Raw genomic sequence first — 25,380 nt, 5'->3', positions numbered from 1 at the left:
GGACAGGTCAGTGTGGTATCGGTGTGGGGCCGGGTCAGTGCGGTATCGGTGTGGTGCTGGGTCAGTTCGGTGTCAGTGGGGTATCGGTGTGGGGCTGGGTCAGTGGGGTGTGGGGCTGGGTCAGTGGGGTATCCGTGTGGGGACAGGTCAGTGGGGTATCGGTGTGGGGCTGGGTCAGTTCGTTATCGGTGTGGTGCTGGGTCAGCTCGGTATCGGTGTGGGGCTGGTTCAGTGGGGTGTTGGTGAGTGGCTGGGTCAGTGGGGTATCGGTGTGGGGAGAGGTCAGTGGGGTATCGGTGTGGGGACAGGTCAGTGGGGTATCGGTGTGGGGCTGGGTCAGTTCGGTATCAGCGTGGGACTGGGTCAGTGGTGTATCAGTGTGTGGCTGGGTCAGTGGGGTGTGGGGTTGGGTTAGTGGGGTATCCGTGTGGAGCTGAGTCAGTGGGGTATCAGTGTGGGGCTGGATCAGTGGGGTTGGGGCTGAGTCAGTGGGGTATCGGTGTGGGGGCTGGGTCAGTGGGGTATTGGTGTGGGGCCGGGTCAGTAGGGCATTGGTGTGCAGCTGGGTCAGTGGTGTATCGGTGTGGGGCTGGGTCAGTGGGGTATCGGTGTGGAACTGGGTCAGTGGGGTATCAGTGTGGGACTGGGTCACTGGGGTATCGGTGTGGGGCTGGGTCAGTGGGGTATTGGTGTGGGGCTGGGTCAGTGGGGTATTGGTGTGCGGCTGGGTCAGTGGGGTATCGGTGTGGGGACAGGTCAGTGGGGTATCGGTGTGGGGCTGGGTCAGTTCGGTATCGGTGTGGGGCTGGGTCAGTGGGGTGTGGGGCTGGGTCAGTGGGGTATTGGTGAGGGGCTGGGTCAGTGGGGTATCGGTGTGGGGACAGGTCAGTGGGGTATCGGTGTGAGGACAGGTCAGTGGGGTATCGGTGTGGGGCTGGGTCAGTGGTGTATCGGTGTGGGGCTGGGTCAGTGTGGTATAGGTGTGGGCCGGGTCAGTGGGGTATCGGTGTGGGGCTGGTTCAGTGGGGTATCGGTGTGGGGCTGGTTCAGTGGGGTATCGGTGTGGGGACAGGTCAGTGGGGTATCGGTGTGGGTCGGGGTCAGTGGGGTATCAGTGTGGGACTGGGTCAGTGGGGTATTGGTGTGGGGCTGGGTCTGTGGGGTATCGGTGTGGGGCTGGGTCAGTGGGGTATTGGTGTGGGGCTGGGTCAGTGGTGTATTGTTGTGGGGCTGGGTCAGTGGTGTATTGTTGTGGGGCTGGGTCAGTGGGGTATTGGTGTGGGGCTGGGTCAGTGGGTTATCGGTGTGGGGACAGGTCAGTTGGGTATCGGTGTGGGGACAGGTCAATGGGGTATCGGTGTGGGGCTGGGTCAGTTCGGTATCGGTGTGGGACTGGGTCAGTGGGGTATCGATGTGTGGATGGGTCAGTGAGGTGTGGGGCTGGGTCAGTGGGGTATCCGTGTGGGGCTGAGTCAGTGGGGTATCAGTGTGGGGCTGGATCAGTGGGGTTGGGGCTGAGTCAGTGGGTTATCGGTGTGGGGCCGTGTCAGTGGGGTATCGGTGTGGGGCCGGGTCAGTGGGGTATCGGTGTGGGGCTGGTTCAGTTGGGTATCGGTGTGGGGCTGATTCAGTGGGGTATCGGTGTGCGGCTTGGTCAGTGGGGTATTGGTGTGGGGCTGGGTCAGTGGGGTATTGGTGTGGGGCTGGGTCAGTGGGGTATCGGTGTGGGGACAGGTCAGTGGGGTATCGGTGTGGGGCTGGGTCAGTGGGGTATCAGTGTGGGGCTGTGTCAGTGGGGTATCGGAGTGGGGCTGGGTCAGTGGGGTGTGGAGCTGGGTCAGTTGGGTATCAGTGTGGGGCTGGGTCAGTGGCGTGTGGGGCTGGGTCAGTGGGGTATCGGTGTGGGGCTGGGTCAGTGGGGTATCAGTGTGGGGCCGGGTCAGTGGGGTATCGGTGTGGGGATAGGTCAGTGGGATATCAGTGTAGGGACAGGTCAGTGGGATATCAAAGTGGGGCTGGGTCAGTGAGGTGTGGAGCTGGGTCAGTTGGGTATCAGTGTGGGGCTGGGTCAGTGGGGTGTGGGGCTGGTCAGTGGGGTATCGGTGTGGGGCTGGGTCAGTGTGGTATCAGTGTGGGGCCGGGTCAGTGGGGTATCGGTGTGGGGATAGGTCAGTGGGATATCAGTGTGGGGACAGGTCAGTGGGGTATCGGTGTGGGGCCGGGTCAGTGCGGTATCGGTGTGGTGCTGGGTCAGTTCGGTGTCAGTGGGGTATCGGTGTGGAGCTGGGTCAGTGGGGTGTGGGGCTGGGTCAGTGGGGTATCCGTGTGGGGACAGGTCAGTGGGGTATCGGTGTGGGTCTGGGTCAGTTCGTTATCGGTGTGGTGCTGGGTCAGCTCGGTATCGGTGTGGGACTGGGTCAGTGGGGTGTTGGTGAGGGGCTGGGTTGGTGGGGTATCGGTGTGGGGAGAGGTCAGTGGGGTATCGGTGTGGGGACAGGTCAGTGGGGTATCAGTGTGTGGCTGGGTCAGTGGGGTGTGGGGCTGGGTAAGTGGGGTATCCGTATGGGGCTGAGTCACTGGGGTATCAGTGTGGGGCTGGATCAGTGGGGGTGGGGCTGAGTCAGTGGGGTATCGGTGTGGGGGCTGGGTCAGTGGGGTATTGGTGTGGGGCCGGGTCAGTAGGGCATTGGTGTGCAGCTGGGTCAGTGGTATATCGGTGTGGGGCTGGGTCAGTGGGGTATCGGTGTGGGACTGGGTCAGTGGGTTATCAGTGTGGGACTGGGTCACTGGGGTATCGGTGTGGGGCTGGGTCAGTGGGGTATTGGTGTGGGGCTGGGTCAGTGGGGTATTGGTGTGTGGCCGGGTCAGTGGGGTATCGGTGTGGGGACAGGTCAGTGGGGTATCGGTGTGGGGCTGGGTCAGTTCGGTATCGGTGTGGGGCTGGGTCAGTGGGGTGTGGGGCTGGGTCAGTGGGGTATTGGTGAGGGGCTGGGTCAGTGGGGTATCAGTGTGTGGTCAGGTCAGTGGGGTATCGGTGTGGGGACAGGTTAGTGGGGTATCGGTGTGGGGCTGGGTCAGTGGGGTATCGGTGTGGGGCTGGGTCAGTGTGGTATAGGTGTGGGCCGGGTCAGTGGGGTATCGGTGTGGGGCCGGGTCAGTGGGGTATCGGTGTGATCCGGGTCAGTGGGGTATCGGTGCGGGGCTGGGACAGTGGGGTATCGGTGTGGGGACAGGTCAGTGGGATATCGGTGTGAGTCTGGGTCAGTGGGGTATCAGTGTGGGACTGGGTCCGTGGGGTATTGGTGTGGGGCTGGGTCACTGGGGTATTGGTGTGTGGACAGGTCAGTGGGGTATCGGTGTGGGACTGGGTCAGTGGGGTATCAGTGTGGGACTGGGTCACTGGGGTATCGGTGTGGGGCTGGATCAGTGGGGTTTTGGTATGGGGCTGGGTCAGTGTGGTATTGGTGTGGGGCTGGGTCAGTGGGGTATCGGTGTGGGGCTGGGTCAGTTCGGTATTGGTGTGGGGCTGGGTCAGTGGAGTGTGGGGCTGGGTCAGTGGGGTATCAGTGTGAGGCTGGATCAGTGGGGGTGGGGCTGAGTCAGTGGGGTATCGGTGTGGGGCTGGTTCAGTGGGGTATCGGTGTGGGGCTGGTTCAGTGGGGTATCGGTGTGGGGACAGGTCAGTGGGGTATCGGTGTGGATCTGGTCAGTGGGGTATCAGTGTGGGACTGGGTCAGTGGGGTATTGGTGTGGGGCTGGGTCTGTGGGGTATCGGTGTGGGGCTGGGTCAGTGGGGTATTGGTGTGGGGCTGGGTCAGTGGGGTATTGTTGTGGGGCTGGGTCAGTGGGGTATTGGTGTGGGGCTGGGTCAGTGGGGTATCGGTGTGGGGACAGGTCAGTGGGGTATCGGTGTGGGACAGGTCAATGGGGTATCGGTGTGGGGCTGGGTCAGTTCGGTATCGGTGTGGGACTGGGTCAGTGGGGTATCGATGTGTGGATGGGTCAGTGAGGTGTGGGGCTGGGTCAGTGAGGTATCCGTGTGGGGCTGAGTCAGTGGGGTATCAGTGTGGGGCTGGATCAGTGAGGGTGGGGCTGAGTCAGTGGGGTATCGTTGTGGGGCCGGGTCCGTGGGGTATCGGTATGGGGCCGGGTCAGTGGGGTATCGGTGTGGGGCTGTTTCAGTGGGGTATCGGTGTGGGGCTGGTTCAGTGGGGTATCAGTGTGGGGCCGGGTCAGTGGGGTATCGGTGTGGGGATAGGTCAGTGGGATATCAGTGTGGGGACAGGTCAGTGGGGTATCGGTGTGGGGCCGGGTCAGTGGGGTATCGGTGTGGGGACAGGTCAGTGGGGTATCGGTGTGGGGCTGGGTCAGTGGGGTATCAGTGTGGGGCTGTGTCAGTGGGGTATCGGAGTGGGGCTGGGTCAGTGGGGTGTGGAGCTGGGTCAGTTGGGTATCAGTGTGGGGCTGGGTCAGTGGCGTGTGGGGCTGGGTCAGTGGGGTATCGGTGTGGGGCTGGGTCAGTGGGGTATCAGTGTGGGGCCGGGTCAGTGGGGTATCGGTGTGGGGATAGGTCAGTGGGATATCAGTGTAGGGACAGGTCAGTGGGGTATCAAAGTGGGGCTCGGTCAGTGAGGTGTGGAGCTGGGTCAGTTGGGTATCAGTGTGGGGCTGGATCAGTGAGGGTGGGGCTGAGTCAGTGGGGTATCGTTGTGGGGCCGGGTCCGTGGGGTATCGGTATGGGGCCGGGTCAGTGGGGTATCGGTGTGGGGCTGTTTCAGTGGGGTATCGGTGTGGGGCTGGTTCAGTGGGGTATCAGTGTGGGGCCGGGTCAGTGGGGTATCGGTGTGGGGATAGGTCAGTGGGATATCAGTGTGGGGACAGGTCAGTGGGGTATCGGTGTGGGGCCGGGTCAGTGGGGTATCGGTGTGGGGACAGGTCAGTGGGGTATCGGTGTGGGGCTGGGTCAGTGGGGTATCAGTGTGGGGCTGTGTCAGTGGGGTATCGGAGTGGGGCTGGGTCAGTGGGGTGTGGAGCTGGGTCAGTTGGGTATCAGTGTGGGGCTGGGTCAGTGGCGTGTGGGGCTGGGTCAGTGGGGTATCGGTGTGGGGCTGGGTCAGTGGGGTATCAGTGTGGGGCCGGGTCAGTGGGGTATCGGTGTGGGGATAGGTCAGTGGGATATCAGTGTAGGGACAGGTCAGTGGGGTATCAAAGTGGGGCTCGGTCAGTGAGGTGTGGAGCTGGGTCAGTTGGGTATCAGTTTGGGGCTGGGTCAGTGGGGTGTGGGGCTGGTCAGTGGGGTATCGGTGTGGGGCTGGGTCAGTGTGGTATCAGTGTGGGGCCGGGTCAGTGGGGTATCGGTGTGGGGATAGGTCAGTGGGATATCAGTGTGGGGACAGGTCAGTGGGGTATCGGTGTGGGGCCGGGTCAGTGCGGTATCGGTGTGGTGCTGGGTCAGTTCGGTGTCAGTGGGGTATCGGTGTGGGGCTGGGTCAGTGGGGTGTGGGGCTGGGTCAGTGGGGTATCCGTGTGGGGACAGGTCAGTGGGGTATCGGTGTGGGTCTGGGTCAGTTCGTTATCGGTGTGGGACTGGGTCAGTGGGGTGTTGGTGAGGGGCTGGGTCAGTGGGGTATCGGTGTGGGGAGAGGTCAGTGGGGTATCGGTGTGGGGACAGGTCAGTGGGGTATCAGTGTGTGGCTGGGTCAGTGGGGTGTGGGGCTGGGTAAGTGGGGTATCCGTATGGGGCTGAGTCACTGGGGTATCAGTGTGGGGCTGGATCAGTGGGGGTGCGGCTGAGTCAGTGGGGTATCGGTGTGGGGGCTGGATCAGTGGGGTATTGGTGTGGGGCCGGGTCAGTAGGGCATTGGTGTGCAGCTGGGTCAGTGGTATATCGGTGTGGGGCTGGGTCAGTGGGGTATCGGTGTGGGACTGGGTCAGTGGGGTATCAGTGTGGGACTGGGTCACTGGGGTATCGGTGTGGGGCTGGGTCAGTGGGGTATTGGTGTGGGGCTGGGTCAGTGGGGTATTGGTGTGCGGCCGGGTCAGTGGGGTATCGGTGTGGGGACAGGTCAGTGGGGTATCGGTGTGGGGCTGGGTCAGTTCGGTATCGGTGTGGGGCTGGGTCAGTGGGGTATTGGTGAGGGGCTGGGTCAGTGGGGTATCGGTGTGGGGTCAGGTCAGTGGGGTATCGGTGTGGGGACAGGTTAGTGGGGTATCGGTGTGGGGCTGGGTCAGTGGGGTATCGGTGTGGGGCTGGGTCAGTGTGGTATAGGTGTGGGCCGGGTCAGTGGGGTATCGGTGTGGGGCCGGGTCAGTGGGGTATCGGTGTGATCCGGGTCAGTGGGGTATCGGTGTGGGGCTGGGACAGTGGGGTATCGGTGTGGGGACAGGTCAGTGGGATATCGGTGTGAGTCTGGGTCAGTGGGGTATCAGTGTGGGACTGGGTCCGTGGGGTATTGGTGTGGGGCTGGGTCACTGGGGTATTGGTGTGTGGACAGGTCAGTGGGGTATCGGTGTGGGACTGGGTCAGTGGGGTATCAGTGTGGGACTGGGTCACTGGGGTATCGGTGTGGGGCTGGATCAGTGGGGTTTTGGTGTGGGGCTGGGTCAGTGTGGTATTGGTGTGGGGCTGGGTCAGTGGGGTATCGGTGTGGGGCTGGGTCAGTTCGGTATTGGTGTGGGGCTGGGTCAGTGGAGTGTGGGGCTGGGTCAGTGGCGTATCAGTGTGAGGCTGGATCAGTGGGGGTGGGGCTGAGTCAGTGGGGTATCGGTGTGGGGCTGGTTCAGTGGGGTATCGGTGTGGGGCTGGTTCAGTGGGGTATCGGTGTGGGGACAGGTCAGTGGGGTATCGGTGTGGGTCTGGGTCAGTGGGGTATCAGTGTGGGACTGGGTCAGTGGGGTATTGGTGTGGGGCTGGGTCTGTGGGGTATCGGTGTGGGGCTGGGTCAGTGGGGTATTGGTGTGGGGCTGGGTCAGTGGGGTATTGTTGTGGGGCTGGGTCAGTGGGGTATTGGTGTGGGGCTGGGTCAGTGGGGTATCGGTGTGGGGACAGGTCAGTGGGGTATCGGTGTGGGACAGGTCAATGGGGTATCGGTGTGGGGCTGGGTCAGTTCGGTATCGGTGTGGGATGGGTCAGTGGGGTATCGATGTGTGGATGGGTCAGTGAGGTGTGGGGCTGGGTCAGTGAGGTATCCGTGTGGGGCTGAGTCAGTGGGGTATCAGTGTGGGGCTGGATCAGTGGGGGTGGGGCTGAGTCAGTGGGGTATCGTTGTGGGGCCGGGTCCGTGGGGTATCGGTATGGGGCCGGGTCAGTGGGGTATCGGTGTGGGGCTGTTTCTGTGGGGTATCGGTGTGGGGCTGGTTCAGTGGGGTATCGGTGTGCGGCTGGGTCAGTGGGGTATCGGAGTGGGGCTGGGTCAGTGGGGTGTGGAGCTGGGTCAGTTGGGTAGCATTGTGGGGCTGGGTCAGTGGGGTGTGGGGCTGGGTCAGTGGGGTATCGGTGTGGGGCTGGGTCAGTGGGGTATCAGTGTGGGGCTGGGTCAGTGGGGTATCGGTGTGGGGATAGGTCAGTGGGATATCAGTGTGGGGATAGGTCAGTGGGGTATCGGTGTGGGGCCGGGTCAGTGCGGTATCGGTGTGGTGCTGGGTCAGTTCGGTATCGGTGTGGGACTGGGTCAGTGGGGTATCGGTGTGGGGATAGGTCAGTGGGATATCAGTGTGGGGACAGGTCATTGGGGTATCGGTGTGGGGCTGGGTCAGTGCGGTATCGGTGTGGTGCTGGGTCAGTTCGGTATCGGTGTGGGACTGGGTCAGTGGGGTATCGGTGTGGGGCTGGGTCAGTGGGGTATCGGTGTGGGACTGGGTCAGTGGGGTATTGGTGTGGGGCTGGGTCAGTGGAGTGTGGGGCTGGGTCAGTGGGGTATCCGTGTGGGGCTGAGTCAGTGCGGTAACAGTGTGGGGCTGGATCAGTGGGGGTGGGGCTGAGTCAGTGGGGTATCGGTGTGGGGCCGGGTCAGTGGGGTATCGGTGTGGGGCCGGGTTAGTGGGGTATCGGTGTGGGGCTGGTTCAGTGGGGTATCGGTGTGGGGCTGGTTCAGTGGGGTATCGGTGTGCGGCTGGGTCAGTGGGGTATTGGTGTGGGGCTGGGTCAGTGGGGTATTGGTGTGGGGCTGGGTCAGTGGGGTATCGGTGTGGGGACAGGTCAGTGGGGTATCGGTCTGGGGCTGGGTCAGTGGGGTATCAGTGTGGGGCTGGGTCAGTGGGGTATCGGAGTGGGGCTGGGTCAGTGGGGTGTGGAGCTGGGTCAGTTGGGTATCAGTGTGGGGCTGGGTCAGTGGGGTGTGGGGCTGGGTCAGTGGGGTATCGGTGTGGGGCTGGGTCAGTGGGGTATCAGTGTGTGGCCGGGTCAGTGGGGTATCAGTGTGGGGATAGGTCAGTGGGATATCAGTGTGGGGACAGGTCAGTGGGGTATCGGTGTGGGGCCGGGTCAGTGCGGTATCGGTGTGGTGCTGGGTCAGTTCGGTATCGGTGTGGGACTGGGTCAGTGGGGTATCGGTGTGGGGCTGGGTCAGTGGGGTATCGGTGTGGGCCTGGGTCAGTTCGGTATTGGTGTGGGGCTGGGTCAGTGGAGTGTGGGGCTGGGTCAGTGGGGTATCAGTGTCGGGCTGAATCAGTGGGCGTGGGGCTGAGTCAGTGGGGTATCGGTGTGGGGCCGGGTCAGTGGGGTATTGGTGTGGGGCTGGGACAGTGGGGTATCGGTGTGGGGCAGGTCAGTGGGGTTTTGGTGTGGGGGCTGTGTCAGTGGGGTATTGGTGTGGGGCCGGGTCAGTGGAGTATTGGTGTGGGGCTGGGTCAGTGGGGTATCGGTGTGGGGCTGGGTCAGTGGTGTATCGGTGTGGGGACAGGTCAGTGGGGTATCGGTGTGGGACTGGCTCAGTGGTGTCACACAATGCGTAACCTGGGGAGGATGGGCCCAGTGAGATCAGAGAGTGTGTTACCAGGGGCCCAGCGAGATCAGACAGTGTGTAACACGGGAGCCCGGTGAGATCACACAGTGTGTAACCCAGGGAGGATGGGCCCAGTGAGATCAGAGTGTGTGTAACCAGGGGCCCACTAAAATCAGTGGGTAACCCGGGGGCCCAGTGACATCAGACAGTGTGTAACCCGGGGGCCCAGTGACATCAGACAGTGTGTAACCCGGGGGCCCAGTGACATCAGACAGTGTGTAACCCGGGGGCCCAGTGACATCAGACAGTGTGTAACCCGGGGGCCCAGTGACATCAGACAGTGTGTAACCCGGGGGCCCAGTGACCTCAGACAGTGGGTAACCCGGGGGCCCAGTGACATCAGACAGTGTTTAACCCGGGGGCCCAGTGAGGTCAGACAGTGTGTAACCCGGGGGCCCAGTGAGGTCAGACAGTGTGTAACCCGGGGGCCCAGTGAGATCAGACAGTGTGTAACCCGGGGGCCCAGTGAGATCAGACAGTGTGTAATCCGGGGACCAGTGACATCAGACAGTTTGTAACCCGGGGGCCCAGTGACATCAGACAGTGTGTAACCCGGGGGCCCAGTGACATCAGACAGTGTGTAACCCGGGGGCCCAGTGAGGTCAGACAGTGTGTAACCCGGGGGCCCAGTGAGGTCAGACAGTGTGTAACCCGGGGGCCCAGTGAGATCAGACAGTGTGTAACCCGGGGGCCCAGTGAGATCAGACAGTGTGTAACCCGGGGGCCCAGTGAGATCAGACAGTGTGCAACCCGGGGGCCCAGTGAGATCAGACAGTGTGTAACCAGGGGACCCAGTGACATCAGTCAGTGTGTAACTTGGGGGCCCAGTGAGATCAGACAGTGTGTAACCCGGCTGTGGGTTTGCCCTCAGTCCCAGTGACGAGTTGCTGTTGACACCAAATGCAGGGATGATTTACAATGAGACATCAAATCCAGGATAAATTACATTGAGACACCAAATTGAGGATTTACTAATATCGTGACATCAAATCCAGGGTCCACTTACACTGAGACTACAACATTACATCGAATATATGGCACAGAAATGGACCATTCCGACTAACCAGTCCCTGCTGGCATTTGTGCTCTGCTCAGGAATTAGAGAGCCTCAGTATGAGAAGTCGTCATGCCGGAGATAGCAGCTCTAGTTTGGGTGAAAGGTGGGTAATGAATGAAGATATGATGGAGGAATCACATGGAGACTTGTGGGGCCTGGTGACAGATTATTGTCAGAAGCCCTTTTCAGGCAGGCTGATGATTAGATGTAACCAGCACAACAACTGTATCCATCTGTTACTGTCCCAAAATCCCCAAATCTAATCTCACTAATTTATTTTTCTGTGAGAAATGTAGAGATGTGAAAGAAGGGAGGAATTGAGTCTTGACATGAATGAAGATTCCTTGAATGAACACATTGTGAGGCTATATTGTGACTTGTCTGTGAGGTTAAAATCATGAAATGGAAAAGGGCACGTCCAATGACACTTATATTGCCAATAGTGCTTTCTAAGTTAATCACTATATCCTAAGCCGAATATCCTATTGACTATCCCAATCACTAATCCCAATCCTATCAAATAACCACAAACCACACCCACTAACCCCTAAACCTACATCTAAACATAGCCCCTAATCAAGGCTAAGAACATAAGAAATAGGAGCAGAAGTAGGCCATCTGGCCCCTTGAGTCCACTCCACCATTCAATAAGATCATGGCTGATATGATCTTGGCCTCAATTCCACTTCCCTGCCCTCTCCCTATAACCCTTGACTTCCCTATCTTTCAAAAAACAGTCTATCTGCAACTTAAGTATATTCAATGATCCAGCTTTCGTTGCTCTCTGGGGCAGAGAATTTCAAAGATTCACGACCCTCAGAGAAGAAATTCCTCCTCATTTCTGTTTTAAATGGGAAACCCCTTATGCTCAGACTGTGCCACCTAATTCTAGATTCTCCCACAAGAGTAAACAGAGATCAGTGGGGAAGCTAAAGACCTGATAAAGAAAGTATTTAAACAATTATTGTGATGTTAGTAACAAGTTAATGTAATCAACTAACCCATCAAAATTAGCCAAGGCAATTCCAAAGATCAGAACATTTTAAAGTTGATCACATGCAGTATGTGTGGAGATCGATTAAACGCATTCAAAAATCGTTAAACAATACAGAAAATAACAGATTTCCAGTCTTAAGCAAGACAGTTATTTTAAGGGTTGGTTTAACAGAAGTTCAAATGAGTGTAAAGTGAGACACGCCGGTTCAGTCCATGACACCCACAAGCCGTATACACAAACTTGGGATTTGATGTGGTAAAAGGTGAACTGGGTGAGAAGTGAAATAATCTAGAGTAAGAAAAGGCCCAAAATGGAAGGGAAGGGAACATTAATTAGTCTTCTTTTATTCTGGAGAAATGAAATATTCGACACATGATGTTTGAAACAATATTTATGCAGAACATTAATCTCTAGCTCAGGTACAGGGTTATTCAGAGCAGCAGCAACAAGGTCGAAGTGCCGAATGAACATGGTTCAGTGCCCAATGGGGGCCCAGTAAATCCTCTTCCATTCACTAAAGTGGTCTTTGGGATTCACCCAGCATTCCCCGCGAAGGAGACTGTGCCGACCCCAGACAACAGGGGCCGAGTGCGCACGCGCGAGACCTGGCTGTATTTGGAGCATGCGCGGTGCGTGTAATGGCGGAGCGGCTGTGGTGAAATGTGCTCCGCAAAACAGCTCAATTTCAGCGGGGTGGAATGGAGTAATGGACCAGTGCGTAGCCGGGGAGGCTTCATAAACAACTGGTGCCCGCCGGAAGCCCGGAATAACAACCAGAATATCGGCGACTGCAGCCTCGAGGCTTTCTCCCGGTCACAGGCCGCATAATGGCAGCCATCTTTGTACAGGAAGGCAGGGTCAGTCCTCCGCCATCTTGGTTCAGTGAACAGCAAAGCACATGCGCGGCCATCTTGGTAAAGTAACAGCTCAGTTATTTTATTCTCGACATCTCAGATTTCTCACATTGTTCTGAACTCCAAATACACACACTTGCATATCAGAGACTGAGTGATACAGTATAAAACCCACACTCACATATCAGAGGCTGACATCTTAAAATCCATATTCCCATAACATAAATTGACATACAGTGACATGCCCAGACTCACAAACCAGTAATTGACAGGTACAGGGTAAAGATCTCTCTTTCAAACCAGAAACTGACAGGTACAAAGGAAAGCCCACTCACAATTAAGCAGAAACTGGCTGATTCCCGGGATGGCGGGACTGACCTATCAAGAAAGACTGGATCAACTGGGCTTGTATTCACTGGAGTTCAGAAGAATGAGAGGGGATCTCATAGAAACGTTTAAAATTCTGACGGGGTTAGACAGGTTAGATGCAGGAAGAATGTTCCCAATGTTGGGGAAGTCCAGAACCAGGGGACACAGTCTAAGGATAAGGGGGAAGCCATTTAGGACCGAGATGAGGAGGAATTTATTCACCCAGAGAGTGGTGAACCTGTGGAATTCTCTACCACAGAAAGTTGTTGAGGCCAATTCACTAAATATATTCAAAAAGGAGTTAGATGAAGTCCTTACTACTAGGGGAATCAAGGGGTATGGTGAGAAAGCAGGAATGGGGTACTGAAGTTGCATGTTCAGCCATGAACTCATTGAATGGCGGTGCAGGCTAGAAGGGCCGAATGGCCTACTCCTGCACCTATTTTCTATGTTTCTATGTTATAGAGTAAGGCCCACAATCACATGTCAGAACGTGACAGGTACAGAATAAAACCCAGACTCCCATAACAGAAATGGAGAGATACAGAGAAATGCCCACACTCATAGCAGAGACAGATAGATGCAGAGTGAAACTCAGACTCAGACCGACCGAGTCAGCATAAACACTCACCTCCATAACACAAATTGACAGTTTAAAAAGTAAAACGAATACTCGATCAGGAATTGGTGGTCCACATTAAAACAATACTAACATACTGGAGAATGACGGGTATGGAGTAGATACAGCGCAAAATACACATCACACACCAAGAATGGAAAGAAACATAGAAAATCGGTGCTGGAGCAGGCCATTCGGCCCTTCAAGCCCGCACCGTATTCAATATAATCATGGTTGATCATGCAACTTCAATACCCCACTCCCGCTTTCTCTCCCTATCCCCTGATCCCCTTAGCCGTAAGGGCCACATCTAACTCCCTCTTGAATATATCCAACGAACTGGACTCCACAACTTTCTGTGGTCGAGAATTGTACAGGTTTACCACTCTCTGGGTGAAAAGGTTTCTTTTCATTTCAGTCCGATATGGCTTACCCCTTATCCTTAGACTGTGACCCCTGGTTCTGGACTTCCCCAACATCGGGAACATTCTTCCTGCATCTAACCTGTCCAGTCCTGTCATAATTTTATATGTTTCTATGAGATCCCCTCTCATTCTTCTAAATTCCAGTGAGTGTAAGCCGAGCCGATCCAGTCTTTCTTCATATGTCAGTCCTGCCATCCCGGAAATTAGTCTGGTGAACCTTCGCTGCACTCTCTCAATAGCAAGCAAGTCCTTGCTCAGATTAAGTGACCAAAACTGCACACAGTACTCGAGGTGTGGTCTCACCAAGGCCCTGTACAACTGCAGTAACACCTCCCTGCTCCTACACTCAAATCCTCTCGCTATGAAGGCCAGCATGCCAGTTGCTTTCTTTATTGCCTGCTGTACCTGCATTCCTACCTTCAGTGACTGATGTACCATGACACCCAGGTCTCTTTGAACCTCCCCTTTTACTAATCTGTCACCATTCAGGTAATAATCTGCCTTCCAGTTTTTGCCACCAAAGTGGATAACCTCTCATTTATCCACATTATACTGCATCTGCCATGTATTTGCCCATTCACCTAACCTGTCCAAGTCAACCTGCAGTCTCTTCGCATCCTCCTCACAGCTCACACTGCCACCCAGCTTAGTGTCATCTGCAAACTTGGAGATATTACTTTCAATGCCATTGTCTAAATCATTAATATATATTGTAAATAGCTGGGATCCCAGCACTGAACCTTGTGGCACCCCACGAGTCACTGCCTGCCATTCTGAAAAGGATCCGTTTATTCCCACTCTTTGCTTCCTGTCTGCCAACCAGTTCTGCCTCCACGTCAATACATTACCCCCAATACTATGTGCTTTAATTTTGCACACCAATCTCTTGTGTGGGATCTTGTCAAAAGCCTTTTGAAATTCCAAATACACCACACCCACTGGTTCTCCCTTATTCACTCTACTAGTTACATCCTCAAAAACCTCGAAGATTTGTCAAGCATGATTTCCCTTTCATAAATCCATGCTGACTTGACCGATCCTGTCACTGCTTTCCAAATGCTCTGCTATTACATCTTTAATAATTGATTCCAGCATTTTCTCCACTACTGATGTCAGGCTAACCGGTCTATAATTCCCTGTTTTCTCTCTCCCTCCTTTTTTTAAAAAGTGGGGTTAAATTAGCTACCCTCCAATCCATAGGTACTGATCCAGAGTCAATGGAATTTTGAAAAATGACCACCAATGCATCTCGTATTTCTAGGGCCACTTCTTTAACTACTCTGGGATGCAGACTATCAGACCCTGGGGATTTATCGACCTTCAGTTTCCCTACAAGCATTTCCTGACTAATAAGGATTTCCCTCAGTTCCTCCTTCCCGCTAGACCCTCGGTCCCCTAGTATTTTTGGGAGGTTATTCATGTCTTCCTTAGTGAAGACAGAACCAAAGTATTTGTTCAGTTGGTCTGCCATTTCCTTGTTCCACATTATGAAGTCACCTGATTCTGACTGCAAGGGGCCTACATTAGACTTCACTAATCTTTTTCTCTTCACATATCTATCGAAGCTTTTGCAGTCAGTTTTTATGTTCGCTGCAAGCTTACTCTCATACTCTCCCTCCTAATTACACCCTTAGTCCTCCTCTGCTGAATTCTAAATTTCTCCCAGTTCTCAGGTTTGCTGCTTTTTCAGGCCAATTTATATGCCTCTTCCTTGGATTTAACACTGTCCCTAATTTCCCTTGTGAGCCACAGTTGAGCCACCTTTCCTGTTTTATTTTTCCGCCAGACAGGGATGTACAATAGTTTTAATTCATCCATGTGATCTTTAAATGTCTGCCATTGCCTATCCACCGTCAACCCTTCGCCAGTTTATCCGAGCCAAATCACATCTCATACCATCGAAGTTTCCTTTAAGTTCCGGACCCGAGTCTCTGAGTTAACTGTGTCGCTCTCCAGCTTAATGAAGAATTCTACCATATTGTGGTCACTCTTCCCCAAGGAGCCATGCAAGACCAGATTGCTAATTAATCCTCTCTCATTACACAAAGCCCAGTCTAGGATGGCCTGCTCTTCAGTTGGTTCCTCGACATATTGGTCTCGAAAATCATCCCTTATACACTCTAGGAAATCTTCCACCACAGTATTGCTACAAGTTTGGTTAGCCCAATCAATATGTAGGTTAAGGTCACCCATGATAACTGCTGTACCCTTATTGCACGCGTCCTTAATTTCCTGTTTGATGCCATCCCCAACCTCCCTACTACTGTTTGGTGGTCTGTACACAACCCCAACTAACGTTTTCTGCCCTTTGATGTTTCGCAGCTCTACACATATAGATTCCACATTATCCCAGCTAATGTCCTTCCTTACAATTGCATTAACCTCCTCTTTAACCATTAACACCACCCCACCTCCTTTTCCTTTCTGGCTATTCTTCCTGAATATTGAATACCCCTGGATGTTATGTTCCCAGCCTTGGTTACCCTGGAGCCATGTCTCTGTAATCCCAATTACATCATATCCGTTAACAGCTATCTGCGCAGTTAATTCATCCACCTGTTTACAAATGCTTCTCGCTTTGAGACTCAGAGCCTTCAGGCTTGTTTTTTTAACACTCTTTGTCCTTTTAGAATAATGTTGTAATGTAGCCCTTTTTGATACAGAATGAAACCCACAGGCAATTACCAGAAATTGACAGGTACAGGATAAAACTCACGCTCTCGTATCAGAAACTAACATACAGAGTAAAACCCTCATCCACATACCAGAGATGGACAGATAGAGTCAAATCCACAGTCCCGTACCAGACACCCACTACATAAGAAAATAAGAACATAAGAAATAGGAGCAGGAGTTGGCCATACGGCCCCTCAAGAGTGCTCCGCCATTTAATACGATCATGGCTGATCCGATCATGGACTCAGCTTCACTTCCCTGCCCGTTCCCCATAACCCCTTATTCCCTTATCGGTTAAGACACTGTCTATCTCAGTCTTAAATATATTCAATGTCCCAGCTTACACAGCTCTCTGAGGCAGCGAATTCCACAAGTTTACAACCCACTGAGAGAAGAAATTCCTCCTCCTCTCAGTGTTAAATGGGGGGCCTTATTCTAAGATTATGCTCCCTAGTTCTAGTCTCCCCTATCAGTGAAAACATGCTCTCTGCGACTACCTTGTCAAGCACCCTCATAATCTTATACATTTCGATAAATCACCTTTCATTCATTCTTCTGAATTCAATGAGTCGAGGCCCAACCTCCTCAACCTTTTCTCATAAGTCAACCCCCTCATCTCTGGAATCAACCGAGTGAACCTTCTCTCAACTTCCTCCAAAGCAAGTATATCCTTTCATAAATATGGAAACCAAAACTGCACGCAATATTCCAGGTGTGGCCTCACCAATACCCTGTGTAACTGTAGCAAGACCTCCCTGCTTTTATACTCCAGCCCCTTTGCAATAAAGGAAAAGATTGCATTGGCCTTCCTGATCACTTGCTGTACCTGCTTACTAACCTTTCGTGTTTCATGCACAAGTACCCCCAAGTCCCGTTGTACTGCAGCACTTTGCAATCTTTCTCCATTCAAATAATAACTTGCTCTTTGATTTTTTTTCTGCCATAGTGCATCACTTCACACTTTCCAACATTATACTCCATCTGCCAAATTATTGCCCACTTACTTAGTCTATCTGTGTCCTTTTGCAGATTTTTTGTGTCCTCCTCACACATTGCTTTTCCTCCCATCTTTGTATCATCAGCACACTTGGCTACGTTACATAGAAACATAGAAAATAGGTGCAGGAGTAGGCCATTCGGCCCTTCTAGCCTGCACCACCATTCAATGAGTTCATGGCTGAACATGCAACTTCAGTACCCCATTCCTGCTTTCTCGCCATACCCCTTGATCCCCCTAGTAGTAAGGACTTCATCTAACTCCTTTTTGAATATATTTAGTGAACTGGCCTCAACAACTTTCTGTGGCAGAGAATTCCACAGGTTCACCACTCTCTGGGTGAAGAAGTTTCTCCTCATCTCGGTCCTAAATGGCTTACCCCTTATCCTTAGAGTGTGACCCCTGGTTCTGGACTTCCCCAACATTGGGAACATTCTTCCTGCATCTAACCTGTTTAAACCCATCAGAATTTTAAACATTTCTATGAGGTCCCCTCTCAGTCTTCTGAACTCCAGTGAATACAAGCCCAGTTGATCCAGTCTTTCTTGATAGGTCAGTCCCGCCATCCCGGGAATCAGTCTGGTGAACCTGCGCTGCTCTCCCTCAATAGCAAGAATGTCCTTCCTCAAGTTAGGAGACCAAAACTGTACACAATACTCCAGGTGTGGCCTCACCAAGGCCCTATACAACTGTAGTAACACCTCCCTGCCCCTGTACTCAAATCCCCTCGCTATGAAGGCCAACATGCCATTTGCTTTCTTAACCGTCTGCTGTACCTGCATGCCAACCTTCAATGACTGATGCACAATGACACCCAGGTCTCGTTGCACCTCCCCTTTTCCTAATCTGTCACCATTCAGATAATAGTCTGTCTCTCTGTTTTTACCACCAAAGTGGATAACCTCACATTTATCCACATTATACTTCATCTGCCATGCATTTGCCCACTCACCTAACCTATCCAAGTCACTCTGCAGCCTAGTAGCATCCTCCTCGCAGCTCACACTGCCACCCAACTTAGTGTCATCCGCAAATTGGGAGATACTACATTTAATCCCCGGTCTAAATCATTAATGTACAATGTAAACAGCTGGGGCCCCAGCACAGAACCTTGCGGTACCCCACTAGTCACTGCCTGCCATTCTGAAAAGTACCCATTTACTCCTACTCTTTGCTTCCTGTCTGACAACCAGTTCTCAATCCATGTCAGCACACTACCCCCAATCCCATGTGCTTTAACTTTGCACATTAATCTCTTGTGTGGGACCTTGTCGAAAGCCTTCTGAAAGTCCAAATATACCACATCAACTGGTTCTCCCTTGTCCACTCTACTGGAAACATCCTCAAAAATTCCAGAAGATTTGTCAAGCATGATTTCCCTTTCACAAATCGATGCTGACTTGGAACTATCATGTCACCTCTTTCCAAATGCGCTGCTATGACATCCTTAAAAATTGATTCCATCATTTTACCCACAACTGAGGTCAGGCTGTTTTCTCTCTCCCTCCTTTTTTAAAAAGTGGGGTTACATTGGCTACCCTCCACTCGATAGGAACTGATCCAGAGTCAATGGAATGTTGGAAAATGACTGTCAATGCATTCGCTATTTCCAAGGCCACCTCCTTAAGTACTCTGGGATGCAGTCCATCAGACCCTGGGGATTTATCGTCCTTCAATCCCATCAATTTCTCCAACACAATTTCCCGATTAATAAGGCTTTCCCTCAGTTCCTCCTCCTTACGAGACCCTCTGACTCCTTTTATATTCGGAAGGTTGTTTGTGTCCTCCTTCATGAATACTGAACCAAAGGACTTGTTCAATTGGTCTGCCATTTCTTTGTTCCCCGTTGTGACTTCCCCTGATTCTGACTGCAGGGGACCTACGTTTGTCTTTACTAACCTTTTTCTCTTTACATATCTATCGAAACTTTTGCAGTCTGTCTTAATGTTCCCTGCAAGCTTCTTCTCATACTCCATTTTCCCTGCCCTAATCAAACCTTTGCTGAGTTCTAAATTTCTCCCAGTCCCCAGGTTCACTGCTATTTCTGGCCAATTTGTATGCCACTTCCTTGGCTTTAATACTATCCCTGATTTCCCTTGATAGCCACAGTTGAGCCACCTTCCCTTTTTTTATTTTTACGCCAGACAGGAATGTACAATTATTGTAGTTCATCCATGTGGTCTCTAAATGTCTGCCATTGCCCATCCACAGTCAACCCCTTCAGTATCATTCACCAATCTATCCTTGTCAATTCACGCCTCAAACCTTCAAATTTGCCATTCTTTAAGTTCTGGACCATGATCTCTGAATTAACGGTTTCATTCTCCATCCTAATGTAGAATTCCACCATATTATGGTCACTCTTCTCCAAGGGGCCTCGCACAACGAGATTGCTAATTAATCCTCTCTCATTACACAACACCCAGTCTAAGATGGCCTCCTCCCAAGTTGGTTCCTCGACATATTGGTCTAGAAAACCATCGCTTATGCACTCCAGGAAATCCTCCTCCACCGTATTGCTTCCAGTTTGGTTAGCCCAATCTATATGCATATTAAAGTCACCCATTATAACTGCTGCACCTTTATTGCATGCACCCCTAATTTCCTGTTTGATGCCCTCCACAACATCACTACTACTGTTTGGAGGTCTGTACACAACACCCACTAACGTTTTTTGCCCTTTGGTGTTCTGCAGCTCTACCCATATAGATTCCACATCATCCAAGCTAATGTCCTTCCTAACTATTGCATTAATCTCCTCTTTAACCAGCAATGCTACCCCACCTCCTTTTATTCTATCCTTCCTGAATGTTGCATACCCATGGATGTTGAGTTCCCAGCTCTGATCATCCTGGAGCCACGTCTCTGTAATCCCAATCACATCATATCTGTTAACATCTATTTGCACAGTTAATTCATCCACCTTATTACGGATACTCCTTGCATTAAGACACAAAGCCTTCAGGCTTGTTTTTTTAACACCCTTTGTCCTTTTAGAATTTTGCTGTACAATGGCCCCTCGGTCCCTTCTTCCAAGTCGTTAATATAGATTGTAAATAGTTGGGGTCCCAGCACTGATCCCTGCGGCACCCCACTCATTACTGATTGCCAACCCGAGAATGAACCATTTACCCAGACTCTCTGTTGTCTGTTCGTTAGCCAATCCTCTATCCATGCTAATATATTACCCCCAGCCCCGTGAACTTTTATCTTGTGCAGTAACCTTTTATGTGGCACCTTGTCAAATGCCTTCTGGAAGTCCAAATACACCTCACCCACTTTATCCACCCTGGCCCATGATGTGAAGGGGAACATAATTCATCGAAAGCACCTCTGACAGTGTTGAGGAGAAACTGACCGACCAAATGTGAAAAATGAATTCCTGAATGTTTGGTATTGTACAAGACAAAAATAGAAAGAATGCATTTCTTCCAAATGTCCAGGCCTGGTCTGAATGATGGATTAGTGATTTTGAGATAAGATAAAATTATAACTTTCGCATACTGTTTAAAAATAGACTGATATTTGAGGACAAAAATATTTCATTTCAGTATTTTTTTCAACATGGTACAAGCAGGGAAGGAGTTTGATGACGTATGCCATTGCCTAATAGAGAACTGATTTAGTTGGCTACTATTGCATATTTTCTTCTAATTTTTTAAAGTTTTGATTTGCTGTGTATTTCAAGTTCCAAGTTCCAAGTCCACCTGTTTTGAATAACACCAAAAATGAAAATAATCATTGTATTTAGGATACGGGGTAGGCCACTTAGGACTGAGATGAGGAGAAACTTCTTCACTCAAGAGAGTTGTTAACCTGTGGAATTCCCTGCCGCAGAGAGTTGTTGATGCCAGTTCACTGAATATATTCAAGAGGGAGTTAGATATGGCTCTTACGGTTAAGGGGATCAAGAGGTATGGAGAGAAAGCAGGAAAGGGGTACTGAAGGAATGATCAGCCAAGATATTGAATGGCGGTGCAGGCTCGAAGGGCCGAATGGCCTCCTCCTGCACCTATTTTTCTATGTTTCGATGTTCGTTACATGCTCAAAGAATTCCAGCAAATTTGTTAAACTTAACTTCCCCTTCATAAATCCATGCTGACTCTGCCTGACCGAATTATGTTTTTCCAAATGTCGTGCTAATGCTTCTTTAAGAATGAACTCTTCAACATTTTCCCAACCACAGATGTTAGGGTAACTGGTCTATAGTTTCCTGCTTTTTGTCTGCCTCCTTTTTAACCGATTGCGGCTCTCAGTCCGCGGGCAACACCGAGTGTGGCTCTCATTCCCCGGGCAACACCGAGTGCGGCTCTCAGTCCCCGGGCAACACCGAGTGTGGCTCTCGGGGGCCCCGGGCAACACCGAGTGTGGCTCTCGGGGCCCCGGGCAACACCGAGTGCGGCTCTCAGTCCCCAGGCAACACCGAGTGTGGCTCTCAGTCCCCGGGCAACACGGAGTGTGGCTCTCAGTCCCCAGGCAACACCGAGTGTGGCTCTCAGTCCCCGGGCAACACCGAGTGTGGCTCTCAGTCCCCGGGCAACACCGAGTGTGGCTCTCAGTCCCCGGGCAACACCGAGTGCGGCTCTCAGTCCCCGGGCAACACGGAGTGTGGCTCTCAGTCCCCGGGCAACACGGAGTGTGGCTCTCAGTCCCCGGGCAACACCGAGTGTGGCTCTCAGTCCCCGGGCAACACCGAGTGTGGCTCTCAGTCCCCGGGCAACACCGAGTGTGGCTCTCAGACCCCAGGCAACACCGAGTGTGGCTCTCAGTCCCCAGGCAACACGGAGTGTGGCTCTCAGTCACCGGGCAACACCGAGTGTGGCTCTCGAGGCCCCTGGCAACACGGAGTTTGGCTCTCAGTCCCCGGGCAACACGGAGTGTGGCTCTCAGTCCCCAGGCAACACCGAGTGTGGCTCTCGAGGCCCCTAGCAACACCGAGTGTGGCTCTCAGTCCCCGGGCAACACGGAGTGTGTCTCTCAGTCCTCAGGCAACATCGAGTGTGGCTCTCGGTCCCCGGGCAACACCGAATGTGGCTCTCGGTCCTCAGGCAACATCGAGTGTGGCTCTCAGTCCCCGGGCAAGACCGAGTGTGGCTCTCAGTCCCCGGGCAACACGGAGTGTGGCTCTCAGTCACCGGGCAACACCGAGTGTGGCTCTCAGTCCCCAGGCAACACCGAGTGTGGCTCTCAGTCCCCAGGCAACACGGAGTGTGGCTCTCAGTCACCGGGCAACACCGAGTGTGGCTCTCGAGGCCCCTGGCAACACGGAGTGTGGCTCTCAGTCCCCGGGCAACATGGAGTGTGGCTCTCAGTCCCCGGGCAACACCGAGTGTGGCTCTCGAGGCCCCTAGCAACACCGAGTGTGGCTCTCAGTCCCGGGGCAACACGGAGTGTGTCTCTCAGTCCTCAGGCAACATCGAGTGTGGCTCTCGGTCCCCGGGCAACACCGAATGTGGCTCTCAGTCCTCAGGCAACATCGAGTATGGCTCTCAGTCCCCGGGCAAGACCGAGTGTGGCTCTCGGGGCCCTGGGCAACACCGAGTGCGGCTCTCGGGGCCCCGGGCAACACCGAGTGCGGCTCTCAGTCCCCGGGCAACACCGAGTGTGGCTCTCAGTCCCCGGGCAACACGGAGTGTGGCTCTCAGTCCCCAGGCAACACGGAGTGTGGCTCTCAGTCCCCAGGCAACACCGAGTGTGGCTCTCAGTCCCCGGGCAACACCGAGTGTGGCTCTCAGTCCCCGGGCAACACCGAGTGTGTCTCTCAGTCCCCGGGCAACACCGAGTGTGGCTCTCGGTCCCCGGGCAACATCGAGTGTGGCTCTCTGTCCCCGGGCAACATCGAGTGTGGCTCTCAGTCCCCGGGCAACATCGAGTGTGGCTCTTGGTCCCCGGGCAACATCGAGCGCGGCTCTCGGTCCCCGGGCAACACCGAGTGTGGCTCTCGGTCCTCAGGCAACATCGAGTGTGGCTCTCAGTCCCCGGGCAACACCGAGTGTGGCTCTCAGTCCCCGGGCAACACCGAGTGTGGCTCTCAGTTCCCCGGGCAACACCGAGTGTGGCTCTCGGTCCCCGGGCAACACCGAGTGTGGCTCTCGGGGCCCCGGGCAACATCGAGTGTGGCTCTCGGGGCCCCGGGCAACATCGAGTGTGGCTCTCGGGGCCCCGGGCAACATCGAGTGTGGCTCTCGGTCCCCGGGCAACACCGAGTGTGGCTCTCGGTCCCCGGGCAACACCGAGTGTGGCTCTCAGTCCCCGGGCAACACCGAGTGTGGCTCTCAGTCCCCGGGCAACACCGAGTGCGGCTCTCGGGGCCCCGGGCAACACCGAGTGTGGCTCTCAGGCCCCGGGCAACACCGAGTGTGGCTCTCAGTCCCCGGGCAACACCGAGTGTGGCTCTCAGTCTCCGGGCAACACCGAGTGTGGCTCTCAGTCCACGGGCAACACCGAGTGTGGCTCTCGGGGCCCCGGGCATCACCGAGTGTGGCTCTCAGTCCCCGGGCAACACCGAATGTGGCTCTCGGTCCCCGGGCAACACCGAGTGTGGCTCTCAGTCCCCGGGCAACACCGAGTGTGTATCTCCGACCCGGGCAACACCGAGTGCGGCTCTCGGGCCCCGGGCAAGGCCGAGTGCGGCTCTCGGGCCCCGGGCAAGGCCGAGTGCGGCTCTCGGTCCCCGGGCAAGGCCGAGTGCGGCTCTCGGTCCCCGGGCAACACCGAGTGTGGCTCTCGGTCCCCGGGCAACACCGAGTGTGTATCACCGACCCGGGCAAGGCCGAGCGCGGCTCTCGGGCCCCGGGCAAGGCCGAGCGCGGCTCTCGGGCCCCGGGCAAGGCCGAGCGCGGCTCTCGGGCCCCGGGCAAGGCCGAGAGCAGCTCTCGGGCCCCGGGCAAGGCCGAGTGCGGCTCTCGGGCCCTGAATCAGAGCCCCCGGGCCCGGGCCCAGTACCAGCAACCCCCGGGGGCAGCCCCTCCCTCACACCAGGAAAACAACAACTTACATTTGTACAGCAGGCCCAGCAATTCCCAGCCGCTCTATATCATGGTGGGCGCTGGATGTGGAAGTCACTCACTGGCCTCCTGTGTGGGTCTGTTTGTTGCATCAGTTTGAGCTGGAGTGGGGAGGAGGGAGAAGCTGCTGGGTTTCACCCCCAGTACTTCTGGGCCCAGTGGGACCAACAATTTCCCATGTGGGCCTGTCGAGGGAGGTGGGTTCCCTTCCCTGAAGGACAGCAGTGACCCAGATGTATTTTTATGACAATCCGGCAGATTTCATGGTCACTTTTTTCTGGTGCCGGCCCCACAAATGACCAGATTCATTAAGCTCCATTTCACAACCTGCCTTTGTGTTTTTGTGGGTTCTCTCTCACACTCCCTTTTTCCTGTTTGAAATTCACTTTACAGGGTGTTAAAAGAGGAGGATTTGTAGACTGGAAGCTCAAACCAAACATCACCTCAAGATCTGACAGTCACTCGATCCATCGGGACTGGAATATCATCAGCTTTTGACCATGGAAGCAGAAGGCACCATTCACAGTGGGGAGAAACGGTACACATGCTCTGTGTGTGGACAAGGCTTCAGCCAATCGTCCAAACTGGAGAGACACAAGCGCAGTCACACTGGGGAGAAACCGTGTAAATGTGGGGATTGTGGGAAACAATTCAACTACCCGTCCCAGCTAGAAACACATCAGCGAGTTCACACTGGGGAGAGGCCGTTCAGCTGCTCCGACTGTGGGAAGGGATTCACTACATCATCCCACCTGCTGCAACACCAGCGAGGTCACACTGGGGACAGACCTTGTAAATGTTCTGACTGTGAGAAGAGTTTTAAAAGCAAAGAGCTTGTGTCTCTCCAGTTTGGATGATTGACTGAAGCCTTGTCCACACTAGCGACTTCACACCGGGGAGAGGCCCTTCACCTGCTCTGAGTGTGGGAAGGGATTCTCTCTGTCAGGCAACCTGCTGAGACACCAGCGAGTTCACAAGTGACTGCGGGGGTTGGATTCTGCTGTTGTTCACATCCCGGACTGAATCATGTTCATTCTGACAGTCGGGGTTTATAACTCCTGTAACACTGATGTTAATAACTCCTGAAATCGACTGGAGTTTAATATTTGGGATAAAGACACATAAATTAGTGTTGCTTTCAACACATTGCTGTGGATTTTTGTCTTTCTCACCTAAGTGTTTAGCATCACCTGACTGGAGCTGAGAAAGGACATTCTGTGGGGAGGATCTTACGGGGGGATCAGAATTTCAGCCTGGACATGATCTTCAGGGCCACACTTCGATCTCATTCTTCTGAACTCCAATGTATATAGGCCCAACCTACTCAACCATAAGTCAATCCCCTCATCTCTGGAATCAACTCCGGAATCTGCAGCA

At 53.8% G+C, this 25,380-nt stretch overlaps 1 long non-coding RNA gene across 1 annotated transcript; it reads left to right on the top strand.

The window, feature by feature from the left end:
- Positions 1-11,696: 11,696 nt before the first annotated feature.
- Positions 11,697-25,145, top strand: LOC139248318 (uncharacterized). The gene is made up of 2 exons (XR_011591051.1): positions 11,697-11,970; positions 24,397-25,145. It is a non-coding gene; the product is annotated as an uncharacterized lncRNA (long non-coding RNA).
- Positions 25,146-25,380: the final 235 nt, after the last annotated feature.

This window comes from Pristiophorus japonicus, unplaced genomic scaffold (genome assembly GCF_044704955.1).
Source record: "Pristiophorus japonicus isolate sPriJap1 unplaced genomic scaffold, sPriJap1.hap1 HAP1_SCAFFOLD_29, whole genome shotgun sequence".
In the NCBI taxonomy this organism is placed as follows: Eukaryota; Metazoa; Chordata; class Chondrichthyes; family Pristiophoridae; genus Pristiophorus; species Pristiophorus japonicus.
Note: the sequence above shows the minus strand (reverse complement) of the source record. Positions and strands in the feature narration are given on the sequence as shown.